Source organism: Equus asinus, chromosome 12 (assembly GCF_041296235.1).
Source record: "Equus asinus isolate D_3611 breed Donkey chromosome 12, EquAss-T2T_v2, whole genome shotgun sequence".
In the NCBI taxonomy this organism is placed as follows: Eukaryota; Metazoa; Chordata; class Mammalia; order Perissodactyla; family Equidae; genus Equus; species Equus asinus.
In genome coordinates, this window is record NC_091801.1 from 36,465,144 (window position 1) to 36,485,609 (window position 20,466).

Here is a 20,466-nt window from a genome sequence, read left to right on the forward strand (position 1 = left end):
GCATGTGTTTCTCGCGTGTCTGGGAGGTGGTTGCTGTCTGTCCGGGAGGTGGTTCCGGGGTGTCCGCACATGGTTCTGGCACGTTTGAGACCTGGTTCCGGCATGCCCAGCATGTGACTTCAGGTGTCCGCCAAGTGATTCTGGCATAGCCGGCAGCTATTTTGGCGTGTCCAGCAGGCGATGCCGGCGAGTTGAGCAGGTGGTTCCGGCATGCTCTGCAGGTGGTTCAGGACCGTCCGGATGTGGTTGCGGTCTGTCCGGGAGGTGGTTCTGGGGTGTCCAGCACATGGTTGTGGCAATTCTGATAAATGGTTCCAGCATGCCCAGCATGTGTTTCCAGCATGTCTGCCAAGTGGTGTTGGTGTAGCCGGCAGGTGATTTCGGCATATCTGGCAAGTGGTTCCTGCAAGTCGAGCAGGTGATTCAGGCGTGCTTGGCAGGTTTTTCAGACGTGTCCGGATGTGTATGCGGTCTGTCCGGGAGGAGTTTCTGGCGTGTCCAGCTCATGGGTCTGGCACGTCTGAGAGGTGGTTTTGGCGTGCTCGGCAGGTGGTTCAGGCACGTCCAGCATGTGGTTGCAGTCTGTCCAGGAGATGGTTCCACCGTGTCCGGCACGTGGTTCTGGCATGTCTGAGAAGTGGTTCCGGCATGCCCGGCATGTGATTCTGGAGAGTCAGACAAGTGGTTCTGATGTACTCGGCCGGTGATTTTGGTATGTCCGGCAGGTGATTCCATGGAGACAAAAAGTGGTTCTGGAATACTTGGCAGGTGGTTCAGGCACTTCAGGCAGGTAGATCCGGGCCGTCCAGGAGGTGGCTCCGGCCTGTCTGGCACGCTGGTCTGGCACATCTGAGAGGTGGTTCCGGCAGGCCTGACAGGTGATTCAGGAGTGTGCGCCAAGTGGTTATGGTGGAGCCAGCAGGTTATTTTGGTGTGTCTGGCAGGTGGTTCCAGCGAGTCGTGCAGTTGGTTTTGGCATGCTTGGCTAGTGGTTCACGGTGGTCCGGCAGGTGGTTCCTGTCTGTCCGTGAATTGGTCCCAACATGTCTGGCACGTGGTTCTGGCACGTCGGAGAGGTGGTTCCGGCATGCCCGGCATGTGATTCCGGAGTGTCCGCAAAGTGCTTCTGGCATACCCGGCAGGTGATTTTGGCGTGTCCGGTAGGTGGTTCCAGCGAGTTGAGAAGGTGGTTCCCGCGTGCTCGGGAGGTGGTTCAAGCGGATCCGGTAGGCGCTTCCAGTCTTTCCAGGAGGTGGTGCTTGCGTGTCCAGCAGATGTTTCAGACGTGTCCGGCGGGTGGTTCCTGCGTGCTCAACAGGTGGTTCAGGCGAGTCCGGCAACGGGTTCCGGTCACTCTGGGAGGTGGTGCCATCGTGTCCGGCACGTGGTTCTGGCACATCTGAGAGGTGGTTCCGGTATGCCAGTCATGTGATTCCGGAGTGTCTGCCAAGTGCTTCTTGTGTACCCAGAAGGTGATGTTGGTGTGTCCGGCAAGTGGTTCCGACGAGTCGAGCAGGTGGTTCTGGCGTGCTCGGCAGGTGGTTCAGACGTGTCCGGCAGGTGGTTCCGTTCTGTCCAGGAGGAGGTTCCGGCGTGTGCAGCAGGTGTTTCCGGAGTGTCCGCCAAGTGGTTCTGGCATGCTCGGCGGGTGGTTCAGGCACATCCGGCAAGTGGTTCCGGTCTATCCGGGAGGAGATTCCGGCGTGTCCGGCACGTGGGTCTGGCACATCTGAGAGATGGCTTCGGCATGTCAGACATTTGATTCCGGAGTGTCTGCCAAGTGGTTCTGGCGTACCTGGCAGTTGATTTTTCCGTGTCCGGCTGGTGGTTCCAGGGTGCTCAGCAGGTGGTTCAGGGGCGTCCGGCAGATGGTTCAGGACTGTCCGGGAGGTGGTTCAGGCCTTTTTGGGCCATGGATCTGGCACGTCTGAGAGGTGGTTCCGGCATGCCTGGCATTGCATTCTGAAGTGTCCGCCATGTGGTTCTCGCGTACCCAGGAGGTGATTTTGGCATTTCTGGCAGGTGGCTCTGGCCTGGTCGGCAGGAGGTTCAGGCACGTCCGGCAGCTGCTTCTGGTCTCTCCAGGAGGAAGTTCCGGCGTGTGCGGCAGGTATTTCCGGAGTGTCCGCCAAGTGGTTGTGGCGTACCGACCAGGTGATTTTGGCGTGTCCAGCAGGTGGTCCTGAGGAGTCGAGCTGGTGGTTCCGGCGTGCTTGGCTGGTGGTTCAGGTGCCCCCGGCAGGTGGTTCCGGTGGGTCCCTGAGGTGGTTCCGGCATGCCCGCCACGTGGTTCTGGCACATCTTAGAGGTGGTTCCAGCATGCCCAGCATGTGATTCTGGAGTGTCCGCCAAGTTGTTGTGGCGTACCCGACAAGTGATTTTGGAGTGTCTGCCGGGTGGTTCCAGCTCGTCCAACAGCTGGTTCCAGCGTGCTCGGCAGGTGGTTCCGGTGCATCAGGTAGTTTGTTCTGGTCTGTCAGGGACCTGGTTCCAGCGTGTCTGGCACGTGGTTCTGGCACGTCTGAGAGGTGGCTCCGGCATGTCAGGCATTTGATTCCGGAGTGCCTGCCAAGTCGTTCTGGCGTACCCGGCAGGTGATTTTTACGTGTCCAGCTGGTGGTTCCGAGGTGCTCAGCAGGTGGTTCAGGTCTGTCCGGGAGGTGGTTCTGGCGTGTCTGGCACGTGGTTCTGGCACATGTGAGAGGTGGTTCCAGCATGCCCGGCATGTGATTCCAGAGTGTCTGCCAAATGGTTCTGGCGTACTCAGCAGGTGATTTTGGCCTGTCTGGCCGGTGGTTCCAGCCAGTTGAGCTGGTTGTTCCAGCCTGATCGGGAGGTGGTTCAGGCGCATCTGGCAGGTGGTTCCGGTCAGTCCGGGAGATGGTTCAGGCATTTCCAGGCCATGGTTCTGGCACGTCTGAGAGGTGGTTCCGGCATGCCTGGCATTTGATTCCGAAGTGTCGGACAAGTGGTTGTGGCGTACCCGGGAGGTGATTTTTGTGTTTCTGGCAGGTGGTTCTGGCCTCGTCAGCAGGAGGTTCAGACTTGTCTGGCAGCTGGTTCCGGTCCGTCCAGGATGAAGTTCCGGCGTGTGCGTCAGGTGTTTCTGGAGTGTCCGCCAAGTGGTTCTGGCATGCTCGGCGGGTGGTTCAGGCACATCCGGCAAGTGGTTCCGGTCTCTCCGGGAGGTGATTCCAGTGTGTCCGGCACTTGGGTCTGGCACGTCTGAGAGATGGCTTCGGCATGTCAGGCATTTGATTCCGGAGTGTCTGCCAAGTGGTTCTGGCGTACCTGGCAGTTGATTTTTACGTTTCTGGCTGGTGGTTCCGGGGTGCTCAGCAGGTGGTTCAGGCGCATCCGGCACGTGCTTCAGGTCTGTCCGGGAGGTGGTTCAGGTGCATCTGGCAGGTGGTTCGGGTCAGTCCGGGAGGTGGTTCAGGCGTTTTTGGGCCATGGTTCTGGCACGTCTGAGAGGTGGTTCCGGCATGCCTGCCATGTGGTTCTGGCACATCTTAGAGGTGGTTCCAGCATGCCCGGCATGTGATTCTGGAGTGTCGACCAAGCGGTTCTGGCATACCCGGCCAGTGAGTTTGGAGGGTCCGCCAGGTGGCTCCAGCTCGTCAAACAGCTGCTTCCAGCGTGCCCGGCAGGTGGTTCCGGTGCGTGAGGTAGTTGGTTCCGGTCTGTCAGGGACCTGGTTCCGGCATGTCTTGCACGTGGTTCTGGCATGTCTGAGAGGTGGTTCCAAAATGCCAGTCATGTGATTCTGGAGTGTCTGCCAAGGGCTTCTTGTGTACACAGAAGGTGATGTTGGCATGTCCGGCAAGTGGTTCCGACGAGTCGAGCAGGTGTTTCTGGCGTGCTCAGCAGGTGGTTCAGACGTGTCTGGCAGGTGGTGCCGTTCTGTCCAGGAGGAAGTTCTGGTGTGTGTGACATGTGAGACCGGAGTGTCCGCCAAGTGTTCCTGGCGTACCCAGCAGGTAATTTTGGCATGTCCGGAAGGTGGTTACGGTGAGTCAAGCAGGTGGTCTGGCATGCTCGGCAGGTGGTTCCAGTGTGTCCGTGAGGTGGTTGGGGTCTGTCCGGGAGGTGGTCCCGGCGTGTCTGGCACGTTGTTCTGGCATGTCTGAGAGGTGGTTTCGACATGCCCAGCATGTGATTCCGGAGTGTGCGCCATGTGGTTCTGGCGTACCGGCAGGTGATTTCCACGTCTCCGGCAGGTGGTTCCGGCGAGTTGAGCAAGTGGTTCTGGCCTGCTCCGCAGGTGGTTCAGACGCGTCTGGAAGGTGGTTGCTGTCTTTCAGGGAGGTGGTTCCGGCGTCCCCGGCATGTGGTTCTGGTACGTCTGTGATGTCGTTCCGGCATGCTCAGCATGTTATTCCAGAGGGTCCACCAAGTTGTTATGGCAGAGCCGGCAGGTGATTCTGGCATGTCCGGCAGGTGGTTCCGGCAAGTAGTGCAGGTGTTTTCGGTGTGCTCAGCTAGTGGTTCAGGGTGGTCCGGCAGGTGGTTCCTGTCTGTCCGTGTGGTGGTTCTGGACATTCCAGCACTTGGTTCTGGCACGTTGGAGAGGTGGTTCCGGCATGCCGGGCATGTGATTCCGGAGTCTCCGCCAATTGGTTCCAGCGTATCCGGCAGGTGGTTCCAGCGAGTCGAGCAGGTGGTTCCGGTGTGTCCGGCCTGTGATTTCGGAGTCACTGCCAAGTGTTTCCGGCATTCCCGGTAGGTGATTTTGTTGTGTCTGGCAGTTTGTTCCGGCATCCATGGAAGGTGGTTCAGGCGCATCTGGTATGCGGTTTCGGTCTCTCTGGGAGAGGGTTCTGGCGTGTCCGGCACGAGTTTCTGGCACATCTGAGAGGTGGTTCCGAGATGCCCTGCATGTGATTCTCGAGTGTCCGTCAAGAAGTTGTGGCGTACGTGGCAGGTGATTTTGGCGTGCTCGGCAGGTGGTTCAGGCGCGTCAGGCAGCTGGTTCCAGCGTGCTCAGGAGGTGGTTAAGGCATGTCTGGCAAGTGGTACAGAAGGGTCCGGCAGGTGGTTCAGGTCTGTCCGTGAGGTGGCTCTTGCGTGTCCGGCATGTGATTCCAGAGTGCCCGAAAACTGCTTCTGGCATACCCAGCAGGTGATTTTGGCGTGTCTGGTAGGTGGTTCCAGCGAGTTGAGAAGGTGGTTCCTGCGTGCTCGGGAGGTGGTTCAGGCGTGTCCGGTAGGCACTTCCAGTCTTTCCGGGAGGTGGTTCTTGCATGTCCAGCAGATGTTTAAGACGTGTCCGGCGGGTGGCTCCTGCGTGCTCAACAGGTGGTTCAGGCGAGTCCCGCAATGGGTTCCGGTCACTCCGGGAGGTGGTGCTGGCGTGTCTGGCATGTGGTTCTGGCACATCTGAGAGGTGGTTCCGAGATGCCCTGCATGTGATTCCGGAGTGTCCGTCAAGTGATTCTGGCGTACACGGCATGTGATTTTGGCATGCACGACCGGTGGTTCAGGCTTGTCTGGCAGGTGGTTGTGGCTAGCTCGACAGATGTTTCAGGCGTGTCCCGCAGGTGGTTCCGGAGTGCTCGGGTGGTGGTTCTGGGCATACCCGGCAGGTGATTTTGGCCCGCCCAGAAGTTGGTTCTGGCGAGTCGTGCAGGGGCTTCTGGCGTGCAAGGCAGGTGGTTCAGGCATGTCCGGTAGGTGGTTCTGGTCTGTCCACAAGGTGGTTCCGGCGTTTCTGACAGATGTTGCAGACGTCTTCGTCAGGTGGTTCCTGCGTGCTCGGGAGGTGGTTCAGGCGAGTCTGGCAGGTGGTTCCAGTCTGGCCGGGAGGAGGTTCCGGCGTGTCTGGCATGTGATTCTGGAGTGTCCGCGAAGTGGTTCTGGCGTACCCGGCAGATGATTTCCACGTCTCCAGCAGGTGGTTCCGGCGAGTTGAGCAAGTGGTTCTGGCGTGCTTGGCAGGTGGTTCAGGCACGTCTTTAAGGTGGTTGCTGTCTTTCAGGGAGGTGGTTCCGGTGTCCCTGGCACGTGTTTCTGGTGCATCTGTGATGTCGTTCCGGCATGCTCAGCATGTTATTCCAGAGTGTCTGCCAAGTTGTTATGGCAGAGCCGGCAGGGGATTCTGGCGTGTCCGGCAGGTGGTTCCGGCGAGTAGTGCAGGTGTTTTCAGCGTGCTTGGCTAGTGGTTCAAGGTGGTCCAGCAGGTTGTTCAGGCATGCTCGACAGGCGGTTCAGGTGCCCCCAGCAGGTGGTTCCGGTAGGTCCCCATGGTGGTTGTGGCATGCCTGCCACGTGGTTCTGGCACATCTTAGAGGTGGTTCCAGCATGCGCAGGGTGTGATTCTGGAGTGTCCGCCAAGTGGTTCTGGCATACCCGGCAAGTGATTCTGGTGTGTCCGCCAGGTGGTTCCAGCTTGTCAAACAGCTGGTTCCAGCGTGCTCGGCAAGTGGTTCCGGTGCGTCAGGTAGTTGGTTCCGGTCTGTCAGGGCCCTGGTTCCGGCGTGTCTGGCACGTGGTTCTGGCACATCTGAGAGGTGGTTCTGGCATGCCAGTCATGTGATTCCGGAGTGTCTGCCAAGTGCTTCTTGTGTACCCAGAAGGTGATGTTGGCGTGTACGGCAAGTGCTTCCAACGAGTTGAGCAGGTGGTTCTGGCGTGCTCGGCAGGTGGTTCAGACGGGTCCGGCAGGTTGTTCCGTTCTGTCCAGGAGGAGGCTCTGGCACATACGGCAGGTATTTCCGGAGTGTCTGCCAAGTGGTTCCGGCATGCTTGGCGGGTGGTTCAGGCGCATCCGGCCAGTGGTTCCAGTCTATCCGGGTGGTGATTCCAGTGTGTCCGGCACTTGGGTCTGGCACGTCTGAGAGATGGCTTCGGCATGTCAGGCATTTGATTCCGGAGTGTCTGCCAAGTGGTTCTGGCGTACCTGGCAGTTGATTTTTACGTGTCCGGCTGGTGGTTCCGGGGTGCTCAGCAGGTGGTTCAGGCGCATCTGGCAGGTGGTTCAGGTCTGTCCGAGAGGTGGTTCAGGCGTGTCTGTCAGGTGGTTCGGGTCAGTCCGGGAGGTGGTTCAGGCGTTTTGGGGCCATGATTCTGGCACGTCTGAGAGATGGTTCCGGCATGCCTGAAATTTGATTCCGAAGTGTCCGCCAAGTGGTTCTGGCATACCTGGGAGATGATTTTTGCGTTTCTGGCAGGTGGTTCTGGCCTGGTCAGCAGGAGGTTCAGACACGTCCGGCAGCTGGTTCCGGTCCGTCCAGGAGGAAGTTCCAGCGTGTGCGTCAGGTGTTTCCGGAGTGTCTGCCAAGTGGTTGTGGCGTAGTAGTGCAGGTGTTTTCAGCATGATCGGCTAGTGGTTCAGGGTTGTCCAGCAGGCGGTTGTGGCATGCTCGACAAGTGGTTCAGGTGCCCTGAGCCGGTGGTTCCGGTGGGTCCCCAAGGTGGTTGTGGCATGCCCGCCACGTGGTTCTGGCACATCTTAGAGGTGGTTCCAGCATGCCCAGTGTGTGATTCTGGAGTGTCCGCCAAGTGGTTCTGGCGTACCCGGCAAGTGATTTTGGTGTGTCCGCCAGGTGGTTCCAGCTCGTCAAACAGCTGGTTCCAGTGTGCTCGGCAGGTGGTTCCGGTGCGTCAGGTAGTTGGTCCAGTCTGTCAGGGACCTGGTTCCGGTGTGTCTGGCATGTGGTTCTGGCACATCTGACAGGTGATTCTGGCATGCCAGTCATGTGATTCTGGAGTGTCTGCCAAGTGCTTCTTGTGTACCCAGAAGGTGATGTTGGCGTGTCCGGCCAGTGGTTCCGACGAGTCGATCAGGTGGTTCTGGTGTGCTCGGCAGGTGGTTCAGAGGTGTCCGGCAGGTGGTTCCGTTCTGTCCAGGAGGAGGTCTGGCATGTGCGGCAGGTATTTCAGGAGTGTCAGACAAGTGGTTCTGGCATGCTTGGCGGGTGGTTCAGGTGCATCCGGCAAGTGGTTCCGGTCTATCCGGGAGGTGATTCCGGCGTGTCCAGCATGTGGGTCTGCCACGTCTGAGTGATGGCTTCGGCATGTTAGGCATTTGATTCCGGAGTGTCTGCCAAGTGGTTCTGGCGTACCTGGCAGTTGATTTTTACGTTTCTGGCTGGTGGTTCCGGGGTGCTCAGCAGGTGGTTCAGGCGCATCCGGCAGGTGGTTGAGGTCTGTCCGGGAGGTGGTTCAGGCGTGTCTGTCAGGTGGTTCCGGTCAGTCCGGGAGGTGGTTCAGGCGTTTTTGGGGCCATGGTTCTGGCACGTCTGAGAGGTGGTTCCGGCATGCCTGGCATTTGATTCCGAAGTGCCCGCCAAGTGTTTCTGGTGTACCCGGGAGGTGATTTAGGCGTTCTGGCAGGTTTTTCTGGACCGGGCGACAGGAGCTTCAGGCACATCTGGCAGCTGGTTCCGGTCCGTCCAGGAGGAAGCTCCGGCGTGTGCGGCAGGTATTTCTGGAGTGTCCGCCAAGTGGTTGTGGCGTACCCGCCAGGTGTTTTTGGCGTGTCCAGCAGGTGGTCCTTAGGAGTCGAGCAGGTGGTTCCGGCGTGCTCGGCATGTGGTTCAGTTGCCCCCGGCAGGTGGTTCCTTTGGGTCCCCGAGGTGGTTCCGGCATGCCCGCCACGTGGTTCTGGCACATCTTAGAGGTGGTTCCAGCATGTCCGGCATGTGATTCTGGAGTGTCCGCCAAGTGGTTCTGGCATAACCGGCAAGTGATTTTTGGGGTGTCCACCAGGTGGTTCCAGCTCGTCAAACAGCTGGTTCCAGCGTGCCTGGCAGGTGGTTCCAGTGCGTCAGGTCGTTGGTTCCGGTCTTTCAGGGACCTGGTTCCGGCATGTCTTGCACGTGGTTCTGGCACGTCTGAGAGGTGGTTCCGAAATGCCAGTCTTGTGATTCCGGAATGTCTGCTAAGTGATTCTTGTGTACCCAGAAGGTGATGTTGGCGTGTCCGGCAAGTGGTTCCGAAGAGTCGAGCAGGTGGTTCTGGCGTGCTCAGCAGGTGGTTCAGACGTGTCTGGCACATGGTTCTGTTCTGTCCAGGAGGAAGTTCTGATGTGTGCGACATGTGATACCCCAGTGTCCGCCAAGTGCTTCTGGCGTACCCAGCAGGTAATTTTGGCGTGTCCGGAAGGTGGTTACGGCGGGTCAAGCAGGTGGTCTGGCATGCTGGGCAGGTGGTTCCAGTGTGTCCGTGAGGTGGTTGGGGTCTGTCCGGGAGGTGGTCCCAGCGTGTCCGGCACGTGGTTCTGGCACGTCTGAGAGGTGGTTGCGACATGCCCAGCATGTGATTCCGGAGTGTGCTCCATGTGGTTCTGGCGTACCCGGCAGGTGATTTCCACGTCTCCGGCAGGTGGTTCCGGCGAGTTGAGCAAGTGCTTCTGGCCTGCTGGGCAGGTGGTTCAGGCGCGTCCGGAAGGTGGTTGCTGTCTTTCAGGGAGGTGGTTCCAGCGTCCCCGGCACATGGTTCTGGTACGTCTGTGATGTCGTTCCGGCATGCTCAGCATGTTATTCCAGAGTGTCCGCCAAGTTGTTATGGCAGAGCTGGCTGGTGATTCTTGCGTGTCCGGCAGGTGGTTCCGGTGAGTAGTGCAGGTGTTTTCGGCGTGCTCGGCTAGTGGTTCAGGGTGGTCCGGCAGGTGGTTCCTGTCTGTCCGTGAGGTGGCTCTGGACATTCCGGCACTTGGTTCTGGCATGTTGGAGAGGTGGTTCCGGCATGCCGGGCATGTGATTCCGGAGTCTCTGCCAAGAGGTTCCGGCGTATCCGGCAGGTGGTTCCGGCTAGTTGAGCAGGTGGTTCCTGCGTGCTCGGGAGGTGGTTCAGGCGGGTCCGGTAGGCGGTTCTGGTCTTTCCAGGACGTGGTTCCGGCGTGCCCAGCAGATGTTTCAGACGTGTCTGGCGGGTGGTTCCTGCGTGCTCAGCAGGTGGTTCAGGCGAGTCCGGCAACCGGTTTTGGTCACTCTGGGAGGTGGTGCCGGCGTGTCCTGCACGTGGTTCTGGCACATCTGATAGGTGGTTCCGAGATGCCCTGCATGTGATTCCAGAGTGACCGTCAAGTGATTCTGGCGTACGCGGCATGTGATTTTGGTGTGCTCAACAGGTGGTTCAGGCTTGTCTGACAGGTGGTTGTGGCTAGCTTGGCAGATGTTTCAAGCGTGTCACGCAGGTGGTTCCGGAGTGCTCAGGTGGTGGTTACGGGCACACTTGGCAGGTGATTTTGGCCTGTCCAGAAGGTGGTTCTGGCGAGTCGAGCAGGTGCTTCTGGCATGCTCGGCAGGTGGTTCAGGCGTGTCCGGCAGGTGGTTCTGGTCTGTCCGGGAGGTGGTTCAGGCGTTTCCAACAGATGTTTCAGATGTGTTCGTCAGGTGGTTCCTGCGTGCTCGGGAGGTGGTTCAGGCGAGTCTGGCAGGTGGTTCCGGTCTGGCCGGGAGGAGGTTCCGGCGTGTCTGGCATGTGATTCTGGAGTGTCCACCAAGTGGTTCAGGCGTACCGGCAGGTGATTTTGGCGTGTCCATCAGGTGGTTCTGGCGAGTCGAACAGGTGTTTCCGGCGTGGTTGGCATGTGTTTCTCGCGTGTCTGGGAGGTGGTTGCTGTCTGTCCGGGAGGTGGTTCCGGGGTGTCCGCACATGGTTCTGGCACGTTTGAGACCTGGTTCCGGCATGCCCAGCATGTGACTTCAGGTGTCCGCCAAGTGATTCTGGCATAGCCGGCAGCTATTTTGGCGTGTCCAGCAGGCGATGCCGGCGAGTTGAGCAGGTGGTTCCGGCATGCTCTGCAGGTGGTTCAGGACCGTCCGGATGTGGTTGCGGTCTGTCCGGGAGGTGGTTCTGGGGTGTCCAGCACATGGTTGTGGCAATTCTGATAAATGGTTCCAGCATGCCCAGCATGTGTTTCCAGCATGTCTGCCAAGTGGTGTTGGTGTAGCCGGCAGGTGATTTCGGCATATCTGGCAAGTGGTTCCTGCAAGTCGAGCAGGTGATTCAGGCGTGCTTGGCAGGTTTTTCAGACGTGTCCGGATGTGTATGCGGTCTGTCCGGGAGGAGTTTCTGGCGTGTCCAGCTCATGGGTCTGGCACGTCTGAGAGGTGGTTTTGGCGTGCTCGGCAGGTGGTTCAGGCACGTCCAGCATGTGGTTGCAGTCTGTCCAGGAGATGGTTCCACCGTGTCCGGCACGTGGTTCTGGCATGTCTGAGAAGTGGTTCCGGCATGCCCGGCATGTGATTCTGGAGAGTCAGACAAGTGGTTCTGATGTACTCGGCCGGTGATTTTGGTATGTCCGGCAGGTGATTCCATGGAGACAAAAAGTGGTTCTGGAATACTTGGCAGGTGGTTCAGGCACTTCAGGCAGGTAGATCCGGGCCGTCCAGGAGGTGGCTCCAGCCTGTCTGGCACGCTGGTCTGGCACATCTGAGAGGTGGTTCCGGCAGGCCTGACAGGTGATTCAGGAGTGTGCGCCAAGTGGTTATGGTGGAGCCAGCAGGTTATTTTGGTGTGTCTGGCAGGTGGTTCCAGCGAGTCGTGCAGTTGGTTTTGGCATGCTTGGCTAGTGGTTCACGGTGGTCCGGCAGGTGGTTCCTGTCTGTCCGTGAATTGGTCCCAACATGTCTGGCACGTGGTTCTGGCACGTCGGAGAGGTGGTTCCGGCATGCCCGGCATGTGATTCCGGAGTGTCCGCAAAGTGCTTCTGGCATACCCGGCAGGTGATTTTGGCGTGTCCGGTAGGTGGTTCCAGCGAGTTGAGAAGGTGGTTCCCGCGTGCTCGGGAGGTGGTTCAAGCGGATCCGGTAGGCGCTTCCAGTCTTTCCAGGAGGTGGTGCTTGCGTGTCCAGCAGATGTTTCAGACGTGTCCGGCGGGTGGTTCCTGCGTGCTCAACAGGTGGTTCAGGCGAGTCCGGCAACGGGTTCCGGTCACTCTGGGAGGTGGTGCCATCGTGTCCGGCACGTGGTTCTGGCACATCTGAGAGGTGGTTCCGGTATGCCAGTCATGTGATTCCGGAGTGTCTGCCAAGTGCTTCTTGTGTACCCAGAAGGTGATGTTGGTGTGTCCGGCAAGTGGTTCCGACGAGTCGAGCAGGTGGTTCTGGCGTGCTCGGCAGGTGGTTCAGACGTGTCCGGCAGGTGGTTCCGTTCTGTCCAGGAGGAGGTTCCGGCGTGTGCAGCAGGTGTTTCCGGAGTGTCCGCCAAGTGGTTCTGGCATGCTCGGCGGGTGGTTCAGGCACATCCGGCAAGTGGTTCCGGTCTATCCGGGAGGAGATTCCGGCGTGTCCGGCACGTGGGTCTGGCACATCTGAGAGATGGCTTCGGCATGTCAGACATTTGATTCCGGAGTGTCTGCCAAGTGGTTCTGGCGTACCTGGCAGTTGATTTTTCCGTGTCCGGCTGGTGGTTCCAGGGTGCTCAGCAGGTGGTTCAGGGGCGTCCGGCAGGTGGTTCAGGACTGTCCGGGAGGTGGTTCAGGCGTTTTTGGGCCATGGATCTGGCACGTCTGAGAGGTGGTTCCGGCATGCCTGGCATTGCATTCTGAAGTGTCCGCCATGTGGTTCTCGCGTACCCAGGAGGTGATTTTGGCATTTCTGGCAGGTGGCTCTGGCCTGGTCGGCAGGAGGTTCAGGCACGTCCGGCAGCTGCTTCTGGTCTCTCCAGGAGGAAGTTCCGGCGTGTGCGGCAGGTATTTCCGGAGTGTCCGCCAAGTGGTTGTGGCGTACCGACCAGGTGATTTTGGCGTGTCCAGCAGGTGGTCCTGAGGAGTCGAGCTGGTGGTTCCGGCGTGCTTGGCTGGTGGTTCAGGTGCCCCCGGCAGGTGGTTCCGGTGGGTCCCTGAGGTGGTTCCGGCATGCCCGCCACGTGGTTCTGGCACATCTTAGAGGTGGTTCCAGCATGCCCAGCATGTGATTCTGGAGTGTCCGCCAAGTTGTTGTGGCGTACCCGACAAGTGATTTTGGAGTGTCTGCCGGGTGGTTCCAGCTCGTCCAACAGCTGGTTCCAGCGTGCTCGGCAGGTGGTTCCGGTGCATCAGGTAGTTTGTTCTGGTCTGTCAGGGACCTGGTTCCAGCGTGTCTGGCACGTGGTTCTGGCACGTCTGAGAGGTGGCTCCGGCATGTCAGGCATTTGATTCCGGAGTGCCTGCCAAGTCGTTCTGGCGTACCCGGCAGGTGATTTTTACGTGTCCAGCTGGTGGTTCCGAGGTGCTCAGCAGGTGGTTCAGGTCTGTCCGGGAGGTGGTTCTGGCGTGTCTGGCACGTGGTTCTGGCACATGTGAGAGGTGGTTCCAGCATGCCCGGCATGTGATTCCAGAGTGTCTGCCAAATGGTTCTGGCGTACTCAGCAGGTGATTTTGGCCTGTCTGGCCGGTGGTTCCAGCCAGTTGAGCTGGTTGTTCCAGCCTGATCGGGAGGTGGTTCAGGCGCATCTGGCAGGTGGTTCCGGTCAGTCCGGGAGATGGTTCAGGCATTTCCAGGCCATGGTTCTGGCACGTCTGAGAGGTGGTTCCGGCATGCCTGGCATTTGATTCCGAAGTGTCGGACAAGTGGTTGTGGCGTACCCGGGAGGTGATTTTTGTGTTTCTGGCAGGTGGTTCTGGCCTCGTCAGCAGGAGGTTCAGACTTGTCTGGCAGCTGGTTCCGGTCCGTCCAGGATGAAGTTCCGGCGTGTGCGTCAGGTGTTTCTGGAGTGTCCGCCAAGTGGTTCTGGCATGCTCGGCGGGTGGTTCAGGCACATCCGGCAAGTGGTTCCGGTCTCTCCGGGAGGTGATTCCAGTGTGTCCGGCACTTGGGTCTGGCACGTCTGAGAGATGGCTTCGGCATGTCAGGCATTTGATTCCGGAGTGTCTGCCAAGTGGTTCTGGCGTACCTGGCAGTTGATTTTTACGTTTCTGGCTGGTGGTTCCGGGGTGCTCAGCAGGTGGTTCAGGCGCATCCGGCACGTGCTTCAGGTCTGTCCGGGAGGTGGTTCAGGTGCATCTGGCAGGTGGTTCGGGTCAGTCCGGGAGGTGGTTCAGGCGTTTTTGGGCCATGGTTCTGGCACGTCTGAGAGGTGGTTCCGGCATGCCTGCCATGTGGTTCTGGCACATCTTAGAGGTGGTTCCAGCATGCCCGGCATGTGATTCTGGAGTGTCGACCAAGCGGTTCTGGCATACCCGGCCAGTGAGTTTGGAGGGTCCGCCAGGTGGCTCCAGCTCGTCAAACAGCTGCTTCCAGCGTGCCCGGCAGGTGGTTCCGGTGCGTGAGGTAGTTGGTTCCGGTCTGTCAGGGACCTGGTTCCGGCATGTCTTGCACGTGGTTCTGGCATGTCTGAGAGGTGGTTCCAAAATGCCAGTCATGTGATTCTGGAGTGTCTGCCAAGGGCTTCTTGTGTACACAGAAGGTGATGTTGGCATGTCCGGCAAGTGGTTCCGACGAGTCGAGCAGGTGTTTCTGGCGTGCTCAGCAGGTGGTTCAGACGTGTCTGGCAGGTGGTGCCGTTCTGTCCAGGAGGAAGTTCTGGTGTGTGTGACATGTGAGACCGGAGTGTCCGCCAAGTGTTCCTGGCGTACCCAGCAGGTAATTTTGGCATGTCCGGAAGGTGGTTACGGTGAGTCAAGCAGGTGGTCTGGCATGCTCGGCAGGTGGTTCCAGTGTGTCCGTGAGGTGGTTGGGGTCTGTCCGGGAGGTGGTCCCGGCGTGTCTGGCACGTTGTTCTGGCATGTCTGAGAGGTGGTTTCGACATGCCCAGCATGTGATTCCGGAGTGTGCGCCATGTGGTTCTGGCGTACCGGCAGGTGATTTCCACGTCTCCGGCAGGTGGTTCCGGCGAGTTGAGCAAGTGGTTCTGGCCTGCTCCGCAGGTGGTTCAGACGCGTCTGGAAGGTGGTTGCTGTCTTTCAGGGAGGTGGTTCCGGCGTCCCCGGCATGTGGTTCTGGTACGTCTGTGATGTCGTTCCGGCATGCTCAGCATGTTATTCCAGAGGGTCCACCAAGTTGTTATGGCAGAGCCGGCAGGTGATTCTGGCATGTCCGGCAGGTGGTTCCGGCAAGTAGTGCAGGTGTTTTCGGTGTGCTCAGCTAGTGGTTCAGGGTGGTCCGGCAGGTGGTTCCTGTCTGTCCGTGTGGTGGTTCTGGACATTCCAGCACTTGGTTCTGGCACGTTGGAGAGGTGGTTCCGGCATGCCGGGCATGTGATTCCGGAGTCTCCGCCAATTGGTTCCAGCGTATCCGGCAGGTGGTTCCAGCGAGTCGAGCAGGTGGTTCCGGTGTGTCCGGCCTGTGATTTCGGAGTCACTGCCAAGTGTTTCCGGCATTCCCGGTAGGTGATTTTGTTGTGTCTGGCAGTTTGTTCCGGCATCCATGGAAGGTGGTTCAGGCGCATCTGGTATGCGGTTTCGGTCTCTCTGGGAGAGGGTTCTGGCGTGTCCGGCACGAGTTTCTGGCACATCTGAGAGGTGGTTCCGAGATGCCCTGCATGTGATTCTCGAGTGTCCGTCAAGAAGTTGTGGCGTACGTGGCAGGTGATTTTGGCGTGCTCGGCAGGTGGTTCAGGCGCGTCAGGCAGCTGGTTCCAGCGTGCTCAGGAGGTGGTTAAGGCATGTCTGGCAAGTGGTACAGAAGGGTCCGGCAGGTGGTTCAGGTCTGTCCGTGAGGTGGCTCTTGCGTGTCCGGCATGTGATTCCAGAGTGCCCGAAAACTGCTTCTGGCATACCCAGCAGGTGATTTTGGCGTGTCTGGTAGGTGGTTCCAGCGAGTTGAGAAGGTGGTTCCTGCGTGCTCGGGAGGTGGTTCAGGCGTGTCCGGTAGGCACTTCCAGTCTTTCCGGGAGGTGGTTCTTGCATGTCCAGCAGATGTTTAAGACGTGTCCGGCGGGTGGCTCCTGCGTGCTCAACAGGTGGTTCAGGCGAGTCCCGCAATGGGTTCCGGTCACTCCGGGAGGTGGTGCTGGCGTGTCTGGCATGTGGTTCTGGCACATCTGAGAGGTGGTTCCGAGATGCCCTGCATGTGATTCCGGAGTGTCCGTCAAGTGATTCTGGCGTACACGGCATGTGATTTTGGCATGCACGACCGGTGGTTCAGGCTTGTCTGGCAGGTGGTTGTGGCTAGCTCGACAGATGTTTCAGGCGTGTCCCGCAGGTGGTTCCGGAGTGCTCGGGTGGTGGTTCTGGGCATACCCGGCAGGTGATTTTGGCCCGCCCAGAAGTTGGTTCTGGCGAGTCGTGCAGGGGCTTCTGGCGTGCAAGGCAGGTGGTTCAGGCATGTCCGGTAGGTGGTTCTGGTCTGTCCACAAGGTGGTTCCGGCGTTTCTGACAGATGTTGCAGACGTCTTCGTCAGGTGGTTCCTGCGTGCTCGGGAGGTGGTTCAGGCGAGTCTGGCAGGTGGTTCCAGTCTGGCCGGGAGGAGGTTCCGGCGTGTCTGGCATGTGATTCTGGAGTGTCCGCGAAGTGGTTCTGGCGTACCCGGCAGATGATTTCCACGTCTCCAGCAGGTGGTTCCGGCGAGTTGAGCAAGTGGTTCTGGCGTGCTTGGCAGGTGGTTCAGGCACGTCTTTAAGGTGGTTGCTGTCTTTCAGGGAGGTGGTTCCGGTGTCCCTGGCACGTGTTTCTGGTGCATCTGTGATGTCGTTCCGGCATGCTCAGCATGTTATTCCAGAGTGTCTGCCAAGTTGTTATGGCAGAGCCGGCAGGGGATTCTGGCGTGTCCGGCAGGTGGTTCCGGCGAGTAGTGCAGGTGTTTTCAGCGTGCTTGGCTAGTGGTTCAAGGTGGTCCAGCAGGTTGTTCAGGCATGCTCGACAGGCGGTTCAGGTGCCCCCAGCAGGTGGTTCCGGTAGGTCCCCATGGTGGTTGTGGCATGCCTGCCACGTGGTTCTGGCACATCTTAGAGGTGGTTCCAGCATGCGCAGGGTGTGATTCTGGAGTGTCCGCCAAGTGGTTCTGGCATACCCGGCAAGTGATTCTGGTGTGTCCGCCAGGTGGTTCCAGCTTGTCAAACAGCTGGTTCCAGCGTGCTCGGCAAGTGGTTCCGGTGCGTCAGGTAGTTGGTTCCGGTCTGTCAGGGCCCTGGTTCCGGCGTGTCTGGCACGTGGTTCTGGCACATCTGAGAGGTGGTTCTGGCATGCCAGTCATGTGATTCCGGAGTGTCTGCCAAGTGCTTCTTGTGTACCCAGAAGGTGATGTTGGCGTGTACGGCAAGTGCTTCCAACGAGTTGAGCAGGTGGTTCTGGCGTGCTCGGCAGGTGGTTCAGACGGGTCCGGCAGGTTGTTCCGTTCTGTCCAGGAGGAGGCTCTGGCACATACGGCAGGTATTTCCGGAGTGTCTGCCAAGTGGTTCCGGCATGCTTGGCGGGTGGTTCAGGCGCATCCGGCCAGTGGTTCCAGTCTATCCGGGTGGTGATTCCAGTGTGTCCGGCACTTGGGTCTGGCACGTCTGAGAGATGGCTTCGGCATGTCAGGCATTTGATTCCGGAGTGTCTGCCAAGTGGTTCTGGCGTACCTGGCAGTTGATTTTTACGTGTCCGGCTGGTGGTTCCGGGGTGCTCAGCAGGTGGTTCAGGCGCATCTGGCAGGTGGTTCAGGTCTGTCCGAGAGGTGGTTCAGGCGTGTCTGTCAGGTGGTTCGGGTCAGTCCGGGAGGTGGTTCAGGCGTTTTGGGGCCATGATTCTGGCACGTCTGAGAGATGGTTCCGGCATGCCTGAAATTTGATTCCGAAGTGTCCGCCAAGTGGTTCTGGCATACCTGGGAGATGATTTTTGCGTTTCTGGCAGGTGGTTCTGGCCTGGTCAGCAGGAGGTTCAGACACGTCCGGCAGCTGGTTCCGGTCCGTCCAGGAGGAAGTTCCAGCGTGTGCGTCAGGTGTTTCCGGAGTGTCTGCCAAGTGGTTGTGGCGTAGTAGTGCAGGTGTTTTCAGCATGATCGGCTAGTGGTTCAGGGTTGTCCAGCAGGCGGTTGTGGCATGCTCGACAAGTGGTTCAGGTGCCCTGAGCCGGTGGTTCCGGTGGGTCCCCAAGGTGGTTGTGGCATGCCCGCCACGTGGTTCTGGCACATCTTAGAGGTGGTTCCAGCATGCCCAGTGTGTGATTCTGGAGTGTCCGCCAAGTGGTTCTGGCGTACCCGGCAAGTGATTTTGGTGTGTCCGCCAGGTGGTTCCAGCTCGTCAAACAGCTGGTTCCAGTGTGCTCGGCAGGTGGTTCCGGTGCGTCAGGTAGTTGGTCCAGTCTGTCAGGGACCTGGTTCCGGTGTGTCTGGCATGTGGTTCTGGCACATCTGACAGGTGATTCTGGCATGCCAGTCATGTGATTCTGGAGTGTCTGCCAAGTGCTTCTTGTGTACCCAGAAGGTGATGTTGGCGTGTCCGGCCAGTGGTTCCGACGAGTCGATCAGGTGGTTCTGGTGTGCTCGGCAGGTGGTTCAGAGGTGTCCGGCAGGTGGTTCCGTTCTGTCCAGGAGGAGGTCTGGCATGTGCGGCAGGTATTTCAGGAGTGTCAGACAAGTGGTTCTGGCATGCTTGGCGGGTGGTTCAGGTGCATCCGGCAAGTGGTTCCGGTCTATCCGGGAGGTGATTCCGGCGTGTCCAGCATGTGGGTCTGCCACGTCTGAGTGATGGCTTCGGCATGTTAGGCATTTGATTCCGGAGTGTCTGCCAAGTGGTTCTGGCGTACCTGGCAGTTGATTTTTACGTTTCTGGCTGGTGGTTCCGGGGTGCTCAGCAGGTGGTTCAGGCGCATCCGGCAGGTGGTTGAGGTCTGTCCGGGAGGTGGTTCAGGCGTGTCTGTCAGGTGGTTCCGGTCAGTCCGGGAGGTGGTTCAGGCGTTTTTGGGGCCATGGTTCTGGCACGTCTGAGAGGTGGTTCCGGCATGCCTGGCATTTGATTCCGAAGTGCCCGCCAAGTGTTTCTGGTGTACCCGGGAGGTGATTTAGGCGTTCTGGCAGGTTTTTCTGGACCGGGCGACAGGAGCTTCAGGCACATCTGGCAGCTGGTTCCGGTCCGTCCAGGAGGAAGCTCCGGCGTGTGCGGCAGGTATTTCTGGAGTGTCCGCCAAGTGGTTGTGGCGTACCCGCCAGGTGTTTTTGGCGTGTCCAGCAGGTGGTCCTTAGGAGTCGAGCAGGTGGTTCCGGCGTGCTCGGCATGTGGTTCAGTTGCCCCCGGCAGGTGGTTCCTTTGGGTCCCCGAGGTGGTTCCGGCATGCCCGCCACGTGGTTCTGGCACATCTTAGAGGTGGTTCCAGCATGTCCGGCATGTGATTCTGGAGTGTCCGCCAAGTGGTTCTGGCATAACCGGCAAGTGATTTTTGGGGTGTCCACCAGGTGGTTCCAGCTCGTCAAACAGCTGGTTCCAGCGTGCCTGGCAGGTGGTTCCAGTGCGTCAGGTCGTTGGTTCCGGTCTTTCAGGGACCTGGTTCCGGCATGTCTTGCACGTGGTTCTGGCACGTCTGAGAGGTGGTTCCGAAATGCCAGTCTTGTGATTCCGGAATGTCTGCTAAGTGATTCTTGTGTACCCAGAAGGTGATGTTGGCGTGTCCGGCAAGTGGTTCCGAAGAGTCGAGCAGGTGGTTCTGGCGTGCTCAGCAGGTGGTTCAGACGTGTCTGGCACATGGTTCTGTTCTGTCCAGGAGGAAGTTCTGATGTGTGCGACATGTGATACCCCAGTGTCCGCCAAGTGCTTCTGGCGTACCCAGCAGGTAATTTTGGCGTGTCCGGAAGGTGGTTACGGCGGGTCAAGCAGGTGGTCTGGCATGCTGGGCAGGTGGTTCCAGTGTGTCCGTGAGGTGGTTGGGGTCTGTCCGGGAGGTGGTCCCAGCGTGTCCGGCACGTGGTTCTGGCACGTCTGAGAGGTGGTTGCGACATGCCCAGCATGTGATTCCGGAGTGTGCTCCATGTGGTTCTGGCGTACCCGGCAGGTGATTTCCACGTCTCCGGCAGGTGGTTCCGGCGAGTTGAGCAAGTGCTTCTGGCCTGCTGGGCAGGTGGTTCAGGCGCGTCCGGAAGGTGGTTGCTGTCTTTCAGGGAGGTGGTTCCAGCGTCCCCGGCACATGGTTCTGGTACGTCTGTGATGTCGTTCCGGCATGCTCAGCATGTTATTCCAGAGTGTCCGCCAAGTTGTTATGGCAGAGCTGGCTGGTGATTCTTGCGTGTCCGGCAGGTGGTTCCGGTGAGTAGTGCAGGTGTTTTCGGCGTGCTCGGCTAGTGGTTCAGGGTGGTCCGGCAGGTGGTTCCTGTCTGTCCGTGAGGTGGCTCTGGACATTCCGGCACTTGGTTCTGGCATGTTGGAGAGGTGGTTCCGGCATGCCGGGCATGTGATTCCGGAGTCTCTGCCAAGAGGTTCCGGCGTATCCGGCAGGTGGTTCCGGCTAGTTGAGCAGGTGGTTCCTGCGTGCTCGGGAGGTGGTTCAGGCGGGTCCGGTAGGCGGTTCTGGTCTTTCCAGGACGTGGTTCCGGCGTGCCCAGCAGATGTTTCAGACGTGTCTGGCGGGTGGTTCCTGCGTGCTCAGCAGGTGGTTCAGGCGAGTCCGGCAACCGGTTTTGGTCACTCTG